Genomic DNA, 15,932 nt, shown 5'->3' with positions numbered 1-15,932 from the left:
AGAAGCATTCTAACATCTTCAGAAAGAGAAGAGCACAAAGTACATACTATGAAGCATTTACAGCATTTTCTACATAGCATGTCATATAGTAGGCAAAGTTACCTGTTTCTATAAAACAAATTAAGTCTCTGATTTAGCTGTTTGCAATCAATTTACAATTCAGATTAAAAAATAGTTTTATAATTAGGGCCCAAATTAATCTACAGCAACATATATAGCTTATTTTGCTACCTCAACCATTTTTGAGAGTAGAGAAAGATATTTTTTCCTACTTTAAAAAAAGTAAAACCAAGGAAATTTGACAAAATGTGAAATATACAAAATTATTAAACCAAGAGATGGTGATTCATTATATACCACAAATGAAGGAAGAGAAAGAACTGGAGTGAGTTAATCAAGAAAAATGAGAACAGTTTTGGCATTCTTCTCTTCTTGAACACTTACATTTCAAAAAAATATATATATATATACATATATTATATAACCAAATTTGTGCTAGCATACTGTCATGTATCAATTATGGGTTGTTTTGGCTTTTTCTGTGACAAATTCTTGCTGTGTTAGTGAATTTCATCAAGCATTTCTACAAACAGCTTCCCCATTCTACCTTTGGAATAGTTCTCTCTGTGGCTAATTACTGTTTCCTACACAGGGTTACGCATCACTCTCACTGCCCTGTGACTTTCAAGGCCTCCAGTAGCATAAGTAAAAGCACACACAGCCACTTTGACTTTGACTTGACAATCTGATTTCCTCTACTAAATAGAATGTTAGTGAGTATGAAGCAAGCAAAGAGTTTCCATTTGCTTGTGTACTTGAATTTGACTCATGCTTCTTCCATCTGTCATGAAACTTGGGTTTGTTTATTTGTTTGCTTTTGTGAGATCAGGATGGGCCTTGAATTTGCTAAATAAGTCTTACACCACTTGAGCCATCTCTGAGCACTTTTATTTTTCTTTTTTTCCAATTAGGCTTTCATGGTTTCAAAGTAAAGAAAGGAGATACGAGGCTGGCCTCAGACTGTGATCTTTCTACTTTCATGAACCCCCATATCAAAATCCTAAGATTCCATTCTTAATTGGATCACAATGCAGAGTGTGCAAATACAAAGACGAGTAGGGATATCAGCTACTTAATCAATCAACAAAGCTCAAAGCACATGACAGTATAGCAAGCTAAGAATCTCAAATGAAATACAGAGAAACATTCACAACAAATGTTCTTCATCGAATGTCTTCCTATTTTCAAGCTGACTGACCATGAGGTCAGGTATTGTTCGATGCCTGAGATATGACACTAATTAGTGTTCCATGCTTTCGCCTTTGTATTACACATTTCTCTTAAAATTGACTTGAAATTCCCATATAGGGAAATCAATGATAACTTGGCATATTATTGTGTTTAGGTTTATAACTCCAATATACTCAAGAGAAGAAGTCTTTATCTTCTGAATCTCTTTTCACAATTTTAATTTTTAATCTTCCTCTCATATTCATTTTGTAAAAAGTTGACTAAAAACAGTGTATTTATGCTTCTGGTGTGTTAAACATTCTGTTGAATCAATTTCACTGAACTTAAGAAAGAACCAAATTTAGAGTTGGAGCTCATCTGGCTGCTGTCTGTTCTTTTTATTAGGTGAAGTAAATAAGCAATAAATATAGAATTCATAAGCAGAACGTGTTCACTCAATTGTAGTGACATTGGTGAGACAAAAGCAAGAAATACTGAATGGCTTTTAGTCTCTTAAGGTTCCAATTCATTTTTGTGACTTTTTATAGTATTTTAAAACTTACTATTTAATGTTTTTAATCTCATTCCTCCTAAACAGAGGGCTAGAAAAATGTGATCTAAGTGCTTTTCTAAATCTTTTATTATACTATTCACAAATTTTTCTTTTAAAATTTATATCACTTATAAGTATCATCCTTTTTGAAAATTAGTCATCATTTTCAACAAATGCTAGAACCTTCCTCCAACTCCCTCAAACACTTTAGTACTTGACTTAAAATATTACTATCTTCCATACACGCAAGTCATAAGTTAAGTACTGTAATAATAATTATTATACCTATTATTATTATTGTATGTGCTAGAAATGGAGGTGTGACTTAAATGGTATGTCAATCTTCAGTGGAAAAGCAAAGAAAGACTCCTGGGCATTTACCCAAATGTCTATAAGCAAGGCAATACTAAACATACCAGCACAACCATCTTCACTGCAGCATTATTAACCATTGCTAAGATATGGAATCAATCCAGATACCCCTCAGTAGTAGTATTTATACACAATGGAATTCTATGCTGCCATCAGAAAGAATGACATCGCCCCATTCGTAAGGAAATGAAAAGACTAGGGCAACAATTCATATTAAGTGAAGTAAGCCAGATCTAAAGAAAAATAGGCTCCATGGCTTCCCTCATTTGTAATAATTAATATGCATCTAGGATTTTCCTAGCAGAGGATCACAGTAATGCAAAAGCTATGTGCATATGGACATATAGGATGGAGCTAAGCAAAATAAACTCCAGGATATGAAAACAAGAGGTTTATTTTTGTTAGTGTTGGTCTTAATGTACTATGTGAAGTCCTTAATGTACTATGTGAAGTTATTTATTTTCTTTTTCTCCCCTTATGGTTTATCTCATGTTGTTACTGTATCGGACTTTGTTACCTGGTATATTATATATGTGTGTGTGTGTGTGTGTGTGTGTGTGTGTGTGTGTGTGTGTGTGTGTGTGTGTGCTTATTTATTTGAAATAGGGAAAGGAACAGGGAAAAACAAGATGATTGGGAAGGATGGAGAAGGGAAAGTGAGAGAAAAACATGGAAAGGAGTAGGGAAGGAAAGGGTTAAAAAAAGGTGATGAGGGGCCAGGAGTTTGGCCTAGTGGTAGAGTGCTTGCCTAGCATGCACGAAGACCCAGGTTCGATTCCCCAGTACCACATATATAGCAAAAAGCCAGAAGTGGTGCTGAGGCTCAAGTGGTAGAGTGCTAGCCTTGAGAAAATCCAAGGACAATGCTCAGGCCCTGAGCCCAAGCCCAGGACAAAGCGTAAACCAATATAACAGCAACATTCACAAAACAATATGTTAGAAATGAACTTTACAAATTGGGAGAAGGGGAGGGAAGGGGGATGTGGGAAAAAACATGGGAAGGGATATCCGTATTCAAGAAGTAATGTACTCATAGTATAAATGTGACTGTAACCCCTCTATACGTCATTCTGATAATAAAATAAAATTTAAAAAAAGCAAAGCGAGAGTATGAGGCACTGAATTCAATTAAGTCTTTGTCTCAGCACACAAAAAATTTATTATTTTATCTGTCATTTACTTAGTGCCTACTTTGTGCCAGTCTCTGTGCTAGGTCTTACAGACAATATTTCTCACCTGTAACAATGTTGCAAGGCAGGTTTCACCCTTCACTTTCATGATTTAGGAGTTGTGAGTGCATGAGTTCTGAGTTGTGAGTTATGCATTCATTCCCTAGTCTACACAGGTAGAGAGCAATGTAACCAGAAGTAAAACAAATCTGTGTTGAATCTCCTGCACTCTCCAAACTTCTTTAATAACAAAGGCTAGGTACTTGAACCATGTCCAAATATTACAACAATGCCACAGGTCTATATTATTCTCACTTTAAAGACAGAAAAAAACCTTGAAATGTTAAATAAAGTCACATGAGTGGTCAAAGATTTGAACTCTGATTATTCAAAGTCCAACATGCTTACTCATTGGACAGACCATACTGACAGAGACAGGAGCTTATCTGTTGATTATTTCCCTAAAATTCTATTTTAGTTTTCTATTACTGCAATAAAACCATCCAGATTTAGCAGCTTAAAACAACAACTACTTATTTTCCACACAGATATGCAATTTGGGTAGGGCTCAACAGAGAAGGCTCCCCTTCTGTTCTATGTGGCATCAGCTGGGGTAGTTCAACCAAAGATTTGAGGATCTATATCCCATATGGTTCAGTTATAGGAATGCCAATTTTGGATTTATCTGGGATCTCTGCCAAGGCAAAGGGTCAATATAATCTGGGATTCTCAAAGCATAATGGCTGTGTTGCAATAATAAGCATCTCAAGAGGAGGTCAGACAGAAGCTGCCCTACCTTTTGTATCAAAGTTATACAATTATTCATTAGATATATAATATTAAGGCTAGTCATAATTAAGGACACAGTAATCATGTCACATGTACTTATAGAAAAATAACAAATTTTCAGACATGTTGCAGACTATGTACATTATTCCACAATCTCTAATCCATCCCACCTCCATTATTCTAAGTTATCCATGAAAATAACATGCCCCTTCCCCTCAGCATCACTGCTGAAAACACCAAACAAAGGTAACTTTGTCTGTTTTCTGCTCACACCCTCTCAAATGACTTACCCAAGAGTTACCAGTTACGGGGAAGAGCAAAGGTGAGTTTCTTCTTCAAAGTTACTGTTTGCCTCCTGAAACATTGTAAGACCAAGCAGAACATGGGAACATTCGGTCAGTGCCCAGGGCAGTCGACTTGCCTCACATCAGTGGACCTTGGGAGCTGTAACTTGAAGAATCTCAATCTATGGAACTGATGTCAGCTTCTGCAACTCCATTTTGTTCTATGACTCCATCTTAGAGGACTGCACCCCCATTTGTATGAGTAGCTCTTCATAGTTGGATGTTTAAGCCATGATTGCAGAATCTCCTGTCCATTGTCAACAGCAAGAAGAAAGAATGGAAGACTCTCTTCGCCATGCTTCCAAAATCTCCTGTTCATTGTCAACAACAACAAGAAAAAAGACTCTCTCTTCGCCGTGCTTCCAAAATCTTCTGTCCATTGTCAACAACAACAGGAAAGAATAGAAGACTCTCTCTTTGTGGTGCCAGACCCTGAGAAGGGATGGGCACCCAGCCCAGAGCAGGGGCTTGGAGAGTACCACAGTCTCCAACACAGCAGAAAGAGAAGCAACTCCTGCAGGCGGTGGCTGTGGAACTGATTGTCCTGGGCTTCCTGTGCCACTGGACTGTGAGTTCCAAAGGGAGAGGGGCAGTCCAGAGAGACTCTGCTAGTCCCCACCTCCTGACAGCCATGCTTCCAGAATTTTCTGTTCGTTGTCAACAGCAGGAAAGAATGAAAGAATCTCTGGAGATGGTGTCATTTGATGATGTGGCTGTGGACTTCAGCCGTGAGGAGTGGCAGGACCTATACATTGCTCAGAGGACTCTGTATAGAGATGTAATGCTGAAGAAGTACAGCAACCTGGTTTCCTTGGGGCACTGTTTTCCCAAACCTATTAATTGTAAAGCTGGAGCAAGGTGCAGAACCATGGATAAGGGAAGCTTCAGAAATGACTTTCACAGGCCGGGAGTTTGGCCTAGTGGTTAAAGTGCTTGCCTAGCATGCATGAAGACCCGGGTTCGATTCCTCGGTACCACATACATAGAAAAAAAGCCAAAAGTGGTGCTCAAGTGGTAGAGCTCTAGCCTTGAGAAAGTCCAAGGACAGTGTTCAGGCCCTGAGCTCAAGCCCAGGACTGGCAAAAAAAAATAAAGAAATGACTTTCACAGACGGCCAAGAAATGGAAGAAATAACTAAAACCTGCCAGAAAAATTCATCTATGTGATGTAGCAGTCATGAATAGTTAAACTATGGAAGAAAGAGTGAGATTAGTAAGAACTTTTGATTTGAGTTCAAAACATAAGGCACAGCTAAGTAGGAATAATCTGGATTCCTTAGGGATGGAGACCAAAGAATTCATTGAGTGTCAGAACACACTTCTTTATAGCGTGTTTGATGACATACATGGTACACATAGGCCAGATGTGTCTCCTGTAGTTAAAGAATCCTTCATGTATTCAGAGCATTTTAGTCACAAATTTGAGAGTCCTCATGAGCCGCAGTATTTTTTTTCTTTATTTTTTTTATTGTAATTAGTAAAAGGGTTACATGATATTTGCCAGATAGAAGGTGCATTAATTCACATACATTGATACCCTTTCACATGTCTTGGTATCCGTTTCCCTCCCCCCCCCCACACCCCCCACTCGTCTTGGTTTTCCCCCCTTCCCTATCAAATTTCAAATATCCAAATACAAATAAATTCAAAATATCAGATAACAAAGTGAGATACTATACCAATATGAGATAACCAAGGGACAGCAAAGGAGATGAGAGACAACATAGTACATTAAGGACAACAATCATTCATTATATGGCTTTTGTTTCACTATCCTGGAGGTCCTTTCAATTAGCTTCACATTATATGTCCTTATGTATCAAGATTTTGCTCTATTGCAAATATCTGCTAGTAGAGCCCAAGGTTTCTACTGATTATGACAAATGAGGGAAACCATTGAGCCTAAGTTCCTTTGAGTCTGACTTACTTCACTTAATATGATTTTTTCTAAGTCTTTCCATTTCCTAACAAATGGGGCGATGTCATTCTTTCTGACAGCAGCATAGAATTCCATTGTGTATAAATACCACAACTTGTTGATCCACTCATCAACTGAGTCACATCTAGGTTGGTTCCATATCTTTGCTATGGTGAATAGTGCTGCAATGAACATTGTTGTGCTGGTGGGTTTAGTATGTCCTTGTTTCTGGGTGGTTGGGTAAATGCCAAGTAGTGGAATTGCTGGGTCATAGGGGAGTTCCATGTTTAGCCTTTTGAGGCACTGCCACACTGCTTTCCATAGTGGTTGAACAAGTTTGCACTCCCACCAACAGTGTAGTAGTGATCCCTCCTGGCCACATCCCCTCCAGCATCTGTTGTCATTCGTTTTCCTAATCCTGGCCATTCTAGCTGGAGTGAGGTGGAATCTTAGAGTTGTTTTGATTTGCATTTCTTTTATGACCAGAGATGTTGAGCATTTCTTCATGTGTCTATAGGCCATTTTTGTTTCTTCTTCAGAGAAGATTCTCTTTAAGTCTTTGGCCCATTTTTTAATGGGATGGTTGTTACTATGGAGATTCGTTTTGGAGTGATTCAATTTTTGAGCTGTTTATATTTTAGATATGAGGCCTTTGTCTGTTGTTTGGTTGGTGAAGATCTTCTCCCACTCTGTAGGCTTCCTGATTAGTTTAGTAGCTATGTCCTTTGCCATGCAAAAGCTCTGCAGTTTAATGCAGTCCCACTTATCCAGCCTTTCTCTGATTTGTTGTGATTCTTGGTCCTTATTAAGAAAGTTTCGACCTGTGCCAAGGAGGCCTAGTGTATCTCCTATTCCTTCCTGTAGAGTTTTCAGTGTGTCAGCTTTTACCTCCAGGTCTTTGATCCATTTGGAGTTAATTCTAGTGCAAGGTGAGAAAGAAGGATCCAGCTTTAGTTTTCTGCAGGTGCTTAACCAGTTCTGCCAGCACAACTTGTTGAAGAGGCTGTCTTTCTTCCATTCTATTTTTTTGGCTCCCTTGTCAAAGATTAGGTGGCCATAGGTCTGTGGTTTAATATCTGGGTCCTCAGTTCTATTCCATTGGTCTTCAGGCCTGTTCCTGTGCCAGTACCAAGCTGCTTTGAGAATTATAGCTCTGTAATAGAGTCTAAAGTTTGGAATTGAAATTCCTCCAGCGCTGTTCTTTCTGCTAAGAAGTGTTTTTGCTATACGGGGTCTTTTATTATTCCATATGAAATTTTGGATTGCCTCTTCTATTTCTTTAAAGAATGACATTGGGATGTTGATGGGTATTGCATTGAATTTGTAGATAGCTCTTGGCAAGATTGTCATTTTCACAATGTTGATTCTTCCAATCCAGGAGCATGGGAGGTTTTTCCATTTCCTTAGTTCTGTTTTAATTTCCTTTTTTAGGGTTTTAAAGTTTTCGTCAAAAAGGTCCTTTACATTCTTAGTTAAGCTAATTCCTAGGTACTTTATTTTCTTTCAGGCTATTGTGAAAGGAGTTTCTTTCCCGATTATTGCCTCGTTCCTCTCACTGTTGGCATAAAGGAAGGCAGTTGATTTTTGAGGGTTGATTTTATAGCCTGCTACTCTTCCAAAGCTTTGGATCAGCTCAAGGAGCTTGGGAGTAGAGTCTATAGGATTCTTTAAATACAGAATCATGTCATCTGCAAAGAGGGATAGTTTTATTTCCTCTTTCCCTACTTGGATCCCCTTTATGCTTGCTTCTTGCCTTATTGCACTGGCTAGGAATTCTAGTACTATGTTAAAGAGGAGTGGAGAGAGTGGGCATCCTTGTCTCATTCCGATTTTAGAGGGAATGGCTTTAGATTTTCACCATTAAGTGTAATACTAGCAGTAGGTTTCTCATACACAGCCTTTATTACATTGAGGAATGTTCCATGGATTCCTAGTTTCTCCAGAGCTTTTAACATAAAGGGGTGTTGGATCTTGTCAAATGCCTTTTCCGTGTCTATTGAGACAATCATGTGATTTTTGTCTTTGCTCCTGTTGATGTGTTGAATTATATTAATTGATTTGAGTATATTGAACCAGCTTTGCCTCCCTGTGATGAATCCAGTTTGATCATAGTGTATAATTTTTTTGATGAGTTGTTGTAGACGGTTGGCCAGTATTTTGTTGAGAAGTTTTGCATCGATGTTCATCAAAGATATAGGTCTATAGTTCTCTTTCTTTGATGAATCTCTGTCTGGTTTGGGGATGAGGGTTATACTGGCTTCATAGAATGAGTTTGGTAAGGAACCTTCATTTTCAATTTCGTTAAAGAGCTTGAGGAGTATTGGTGTGAGCTCTGCTTTGAAGACCTTATAGAATTCAGCTGTGAATCCATCTGGCCCTGGGCTTTTCTTAGGTGGAAGTTCTCTAATTGCCATTTCTATTTCAGAGCTTGAAATAGGCCTGTTGAGTTGAGCCGCAGTATTTTGAATATGGTGAAGAAGGGAAGGTATTAAACTCAGAGACCATATTTTTTAAGCATAATTGGGTTTTCGTGGAAGTCTGGAAATAACCAGGTACACAAAGAAGACTATGATAAATCTACTCACCATATCCAAGCAGTAGTTTAGAGAGGGAGGAAACACCTGAATGTAATAAATGTACAAAAACATTCTACCTAAGACCACCGGTCACTACATATCAGAAAATATTTACAGGAGAGAATCCTTGAGCATAGAACAAGTGTAAGAAATCTTTCAAGAAGCAAATACACCATAAAAAAATCTCAATGGAAATATCTAGAGGAGAATTCATATGAGTATATCCAATGTGAAAAATCTGTCTCTCAGAAGTCAGACGTGACTTTATAACCTCAAACACCCACAGATGAGAAGCCCCATCAGTGTGAGGAATGTAGGAAAAAATTCACCCAGAAGTCAGCTCTTAGCAAGCATTGGCGAATTCATATGGAATAGGGACTATATGATTGCCAAAAATGTGTAAAGTCTTTCACCAAAAAGGCAAACCTTATTGTTCATCAGAGAACACACAAAGAGAAACCTCACATATATAATGAATGTGGAAAGTCGTTCACCTGGAAGAGAAAACTTACTATCCATCAGAGAAGACACACAGGAGAGAAACCTTATGAATGTAACATGTGTGAGATGTCTTTCACCGAGAAGTCAAACCCTACACATCATCAGAGAACACATATACAGGAGAGCAACCCTATAAATGTATCATTTGTAGAAAATTTTGCACTGAGAAGTCAAAACTTACTGTCCATCAGAGAATATACACAGGAGGGAGACTTTATGAATGTAACTTATGAGCAAAGCGTTTCACCTGGAAGTCATACCTTACTGTCCAGCACAGAACACACACAGGAGAGAAACCTTATGGTTGTAATGAATGTGGAAAGTCATTCACCTGGAAGGTAAACCTTACTCTCCATCAGAGGAGACACAAGAGAGAGAAATCTTATGAATGCAACACATGTGCAAAGCCTCTCACCCAGAAGTCACACCTTACTGATCATCAGAGAAGACACACAAGAGAGAAACCTTATGAATGAAACATGTGTGGAAAGTCTTTCACCCAGAAGGAATGACTTACTGTTCATCAGAGAAGACACGCAGGAGAGAAACCTTATGAATGTAACATATGTGGAAAGTTTTTCACCTAGACGGCAAACCTTACTGAACATCAGAGAATGCACACAGGAGAGAAACCTTATGATTGTAACATATGTGGAAAGTCTTTTACCCAGAAAATGGTCCTCACTCTCAATCAGAGAACACACACAGGAGAGAAATTTCATGAATGTAACATATGTGGAAAATCTTTCACCCAGAAAATAGACCTTACTGTCCATCAGAGAAGACACATAGGAGAAAAACCTTATGAATATAATGGAGTCTTTTATCCAGAAATCTCTTCTTTCTTATCATCAGAGAGCACATACAAGAGAGAAAATGTAGGGATACAACCCGGATCTTCATGCATGCTAGGCAAGCACTCTACCAGTAGGCCAAACACCATCCCTAACTCACAGAAACCACTCACTGAAGAACTCCCAAGCTGTTTTCCTTAAATCACCCAGTGTCCAGTGCACTATTATGACACTACTTACGATCTCTTATCTTGTAGCCCTCTAGTAACAGGAACTAAGTTGTCAGTACTCTCTCAATCTCTGTACCCAAAAACCCCACCTTTAACAATCCCTATTTGGACATATGTATGAAGATGATGGTGTATAATTTCTCTTTCATGGAATTCAGTTATGATATTTACCTTTTAAAAAGAAGAGTTACCAGTTGCTCCCCAGCTCCTCTAATAGTCTTTTCTCATTTTATTCTGCTTCTTCTTCCTGTATTACCTGATATAAGTTACTTATTCTGTCTTTCTTTAAAGTTGTTCCTTTTGTATAGCCAGGTATATATTTGTTCTTGTTTTTAAACTCACTACAATTTAATAGAGTACTCTAAACCAAAATTACAAAAAGACCAGCCTTAAAAACAGCATTTTAAATTCTGCAAAAAAACTTTTTTCCTCAACCACTAAGATTATAGTTAATAAGCAAGAGTTTTATCTAAGAAGATTTGCAATAGTTCTAAATTTTTTTGGGCCACAGAATTTGTAAAAAAAAAAAGTAATGAAAGTACTAAACCTTTCCTTTAAGGGGAGAAAAATGAATACAGAGGAATATATATTGGGATGTCTTAGTTCAGCTGGATCATGTAAGATATACCGAATTTAGGCTCTGGCTATGGGAACCTGAAGTTTACTAAGAGATCATTACTCAGCTGAGATACTCAGGAAAGACATTTAAACTGCACTAGAAGTTTCTGAGGCATTAGGATGATTAACTGATACCACTGAATGGAGTTTTATAACCTTTAAAACATAAATACAGGAAATCATCATGCCTATTAAAGGTGGAATCTTGAGAAACAGCAAGATGTCAAAGACAACAGAACACAAACTGACAGACTGCGGCCAGTCAGATGCGACAGGGCAGGGGGACAGGGATTATGTTGCCAAGCCTCACATATGCTTAAGCCTACTTCTTTGTGCCCACTTGCTCTTCCCAATAATATTCTATACTCCAACACAGGCTTCAGTCCTTCACTGCAATATACATCCTATGTAGCCCAGTTATGGCTAGCTGAATGCTTTCACAACAGCCCTTTGCTACTCTACACATGACAAAGGCTTAATACCAGTTTTTAGCTGAGATTCTATAACTTATCGGTTGCATAAGCCCAAGCAAGGATTTGGCCCTCTCAACTTTATTTTTCTCATCTGTAAAGTGATAATGATACTCAGCCCATCTTATTTATACTGCAGGGCATGAATCAGAACATAAAATGTAATCTTGATTTCTCATTAAATATAAAAACAAATAAAAGAATATTAATACATTTAGGATAGTTGAACATGTCTCTATCTCAAAGGAAAGCCTTAGAAAGTCCTGTCTTCACCTAATTATACCATTTAGGAGAATAATGGGATTCCAGGTATTTCAAAACATTTAAGAACCTTCTCTTTTTCTCAGATACACCAAAGTTTTCAAATAATAAAAGCCTAAAATGTATCTATGACTGGGCAAGAACACCTGAGTGAGTTTAATATCATTTCAGATTAGAAAAGACAAAAGTCTGGCATGACTTGATGATAGGAGGAGTGACACGTAAAAGTTATATAAATCTCCCTTTCAGATGGTCTGGCTTGTGGCATGAAGAAAAGTAGGACCTAGTTAATAAATAATTTACTATACTCCTCAATCTTACCTGAAATTACTCTGAATAGAGTTAAGTTGGCTTCCTTGGCCATATTAGACACAATTCTTGTGCTTTGTTTTCACAAGGATACATGTGAAAAGCCCCTACTTGGTTGAAACAAAGAAGAAGAGATCTATTTTGGCTCTCATTTTCAGAGGCTTTAGCCCACAGTTCTTGGATTTGTTAATCCATGGTGAAACAGAACATTGTGGCAGCAGGGACATGACAGACAGGAAACAGGAAAGGGAAGGAGGAAAGCAAGGAGTGGGAGGGAAAGACACAGTCCTGGTGATCCGCTTCCTCTCAAGAGTCCCACTTTCTAACATTTCCAGAACTTCTCAACATAGCACCAACAGCTTAGGAACCAGCCTTCAACATAAGTCTGTGGGGGCTATTTCCCACTTAAACAATGATAATATTCATTTTAAAATACCAGTGTTTGTCTCTACATTGCCAACCTGATGACATTAGCGTATAAGGCATAATGAAATATTTCTAGAGGTTTTAAGAAAAAATACAAATTGGAGAATTTTTTATTATTTGTTTGGGGAAAGTACTGGAATTTGAAGTAAGGTCTTGTGTTTACAAGGTAGGTACTCTATCACTAAGTTATGTTTCCAGCAGAATTATTATTTAAAACCTTGAACTTGGGTTCAAGGAAATTGTCTTTTGAAGTTCCTTTCTCAATAAGCAATACCAACTGTCTGGATTCTTATGTCTAAAATCAGTTTTAAGAACCATATCAATCTCTCAACTGAGGAAAAATTACTAACCTTGATGAAATCAAATGTATCCCCTGATTCCTGGTACTTATGGACATTACTGGTAGCTTTTAACATCATGATGATTTAATATTTATATTTACATTTGTATTTTATATTCAACTCCAGAAAAGTTAACAGAACCAAAATCATATAAGGACTTTTCTCATTAACACCAAACATGAACGAAAACCCTTTATCTACACCACTCAAATCAATAATAACCTCATTTAATTCCAGCACTGAACAATGTCTTTCACTTAAAATTAATGGCTTATCCACATAAAATTGAAATACAGAAGGCAGCCTCCCAGTGATAAGTAGAAAGCATAAAGGTGACTTTTAAGAAGATAAATTTTTTCTGTCAGGGAAGAAATAAAACTCTTCTGCTATGCACCTGCAACCTGAACACTCCTAAGCAATGAGTTCTTTCCTTATTTGTAACTAAATATGATCTGTCACACACAATTCCTTTTCTATCATGCATTATTAATACATATATGTACACTAAACACACACACACACAAATGTGATCGTCGCATGTCTACTGGTTTCGCATTAAAATTAAAAGGATCAAAACATGAGAAGGGGTATCAATGGGCAAGAAGTAATGCACCTACTACCTAACAGATGTAACTATAACCCCTCTATATACTACCCTGACAATGAAAAAAATAAAAGAACAAACAGCATGTTGGCATCTGATACTTATGCAGACAGAATAATATACTGTACAGATGGATAGGTAGTAGGGAACATGGCACTCTGAATTATTTAAAACAGTATAATTGTATTGCTTTCATTCACAGAGACTCTCAGCTAAGGTACTACAAATTATTTTGAGTTAATGAAATCATAAAGAATTAAGATGATCCCATGGAGATTCCTAGAAATAAAATTACACCGATATATTTGGGTTGTTTAATGAGGCAGCCTAAACTTGAAATAGAGAAACATTCTGTATAAATGAATAATAATTTTGATTCTTCATAGACCAAATATCAATAATATTGCATTTAGTCTTCTATTATCTATGTTCTATATTATTTTGGCTATTTTATGCAATAAAACATAGCTGCCTTTTGTCATATCGTATTCACTATAAATACAACTAATATATGTTAAATACTTATAGACGTCAAGTATTTTACTTAAGTTAATCCACACAACAAAAATTTGAAGCATGCTTTAGCAGCAACAGCAACAGTGTCCTATTTTGTAGGTATTAAGAATAATCAAAACTTATTCAATGCTAAGCACATACTTTAGTTCATTTGATGTAATACCATAAGACAGGTAGGAATTACTATCTCCATTATCCCCACTTTTTTCAGACAGGGAAATTAAACTGTACAATACTTAAATGATGGTCTCAAAGTCATCAGGAAGTAAGTGAAAGGCATGGGGCAGAACCCTGTCTATCCTGTCTTCAGAGAAGGAACATGAAACTCAGAACAGCACCATCACAGACAATTGACACATAGCTTTAGAAAGCTGAAAATGAAACGTAAATCCTTACCCATTGGCTTACAATAGAAAGGTTTGACTTTATTATGATTTGGATCCAAAGTAAGCTCCTATGCTAAAGGCTTGGTTTCTAGCCTGTGTCCCAAAGGGGCTTCACTCTGAAAGAAGCAAAAAAAAACCTTGGGCACTTACTATTTCTTCTTTTTCCTCCTGGCCACTATGAGATAAACAACTTTATCCTACCACAATCTTCCATCATTCTGCCACAGGCCCAAAGTCAATAGGGTCTAGTAACCATGGCTTGAAATCTCTGAAATCATGAACCAAATAAAACCGTATATCATTTTGTTTATCTGAAGTATTTTCTCACAATGAGAAATATGACTAAGGCATTTCTCTTAATAATTTGGATGTATCCTTCTACACAAACTCTACACATATGGATATATATAGATGAGGTATTTTCAAAATTTTAACACTACATAGTGTTTAAAATCTGCCAACTTTATTCTTTAAAAGAGCTATGTACATAATTCCGTTATGTTAACATTTATTTACAGCTTCTTTTTTTTCCTCAATTTCAGTGAGTTTTAATAGGTGCTTTCTGCTCTTACATGGTTGAATGTTAACATTCACATTCATAGAAAGGAAGAGGGAGGACAAAATTAGTAGATGCATTTTTCTTTTTTTCATATATTTTTATTGTAATTAATAGAAGGGTTACATTATATTCACCAGATAGAAGGTGCATTACTTCACATGCACTGATACCCTTTCTCATGTCTTGGTCCCCATTTCCTTCTCCCACCTCCACGCCACATCTTGTTTTCCCCCCTCCCTATCCCATTTCAAATAACCAAATACAAATATATCCAATATATCAGATAACAAAGTGAGATACTGTAACAATATGAGATAACCAAGGGACAGCAAAAGAGATGAGAGATAACATAGTACAATAAGGACAACAATCACTCATAATATGGCTTTTGTTTCTATATCCTAGAGGTCCTTTTGTTTAGCGTCATACTGTATGGCCTTATATATCTACATTTTGCTCTATTGCAAATATCTGCTAGGAGAGCCCAAGGTTTCTACTGATTATGACAAATGAGGGAAACCATTGAGTCTATGTTCCTTTGAGTCTGGCTTACTTCACTTAATATGATTTTTTCTAAGACTTTCCATTTCCTAACATATGGGGCGATGTCATTCTTTCTGACAGCAGCATAGAATTCCATTGTGTACAAATACCACAACTTGTTGATCCACTCATCAACTGAGTCACATCTAGGTTGGTTCCATATCTTTGCTATAGTGAATAATGCTGCAATGAACATCGGTGTGCTAGTGGATTTAGTATGTCCTTTCTGGACAATCGGGTAAATGCCAAGTAGTGGAATTGCTGGGTCATAGGGGAGCTCTATGTTTAGTCTTTTGAGGAACTGCCACCCTGCTTTCCATAGTGGTTGAACAAGTTTGCACTCCCACCAACAGTGTAGTAGTGATCCCTCCTGGCCACATCCCCTCCAGCATCTATTATTAGTTTTCTTGATCCTTGCCATTCT

General features: G+C 37.2%; 1 protein-coding gene, 1 long non-coding RNA gene and 1 pseudogene across 3 annotated transcripts in view; 2 read left to right on the top strand and 1 right to left on the bottom strand.

The window, feature by feature from the left end:
- Positions 1 to 15,932, top strand: part of Cdh20 (cadherin 20) — a 177,550-nt gene that overhangs the window by 81,081 nt on the left and 80,537 nt on the right. The window lies entirely within an intron of this gene.
- The window catches only part of LOC150049619 (uncharacterized), a 286,277-nt gene that overhangs the window by 219,544 nt on the left and 50,801 nt on the right, over positions 1 to 15,932 (bottom strand). The gene's annotated exons all lie outside the window — the stretch shown is intronic.
- The window catches only part of LOC150049620 (uncharacterized), a 51,896-nt pseudogene continuing 40,863 nt past the window's right edge, over positions 4,900 to 15,932 (top strand).

This window comes from Megascapheus bottae, chromosome 19 (assembly GCF_031878675.1).
Source record: "Megascapheus bottae isolate mThoBot1 chromosome 19, mThoBot2.hap1, whole genome shotgun sequence".
NCBI lineage: Eukaryota > Metazoa > Chordata > Mammalia > Rodentia > Geomyidae > Megascapheus > Megascapheus bottae.
Note: the sequence above shows the minus strand (reverse complement) of the source record. Positions and strands in the feature narration are given on the sequence as shown.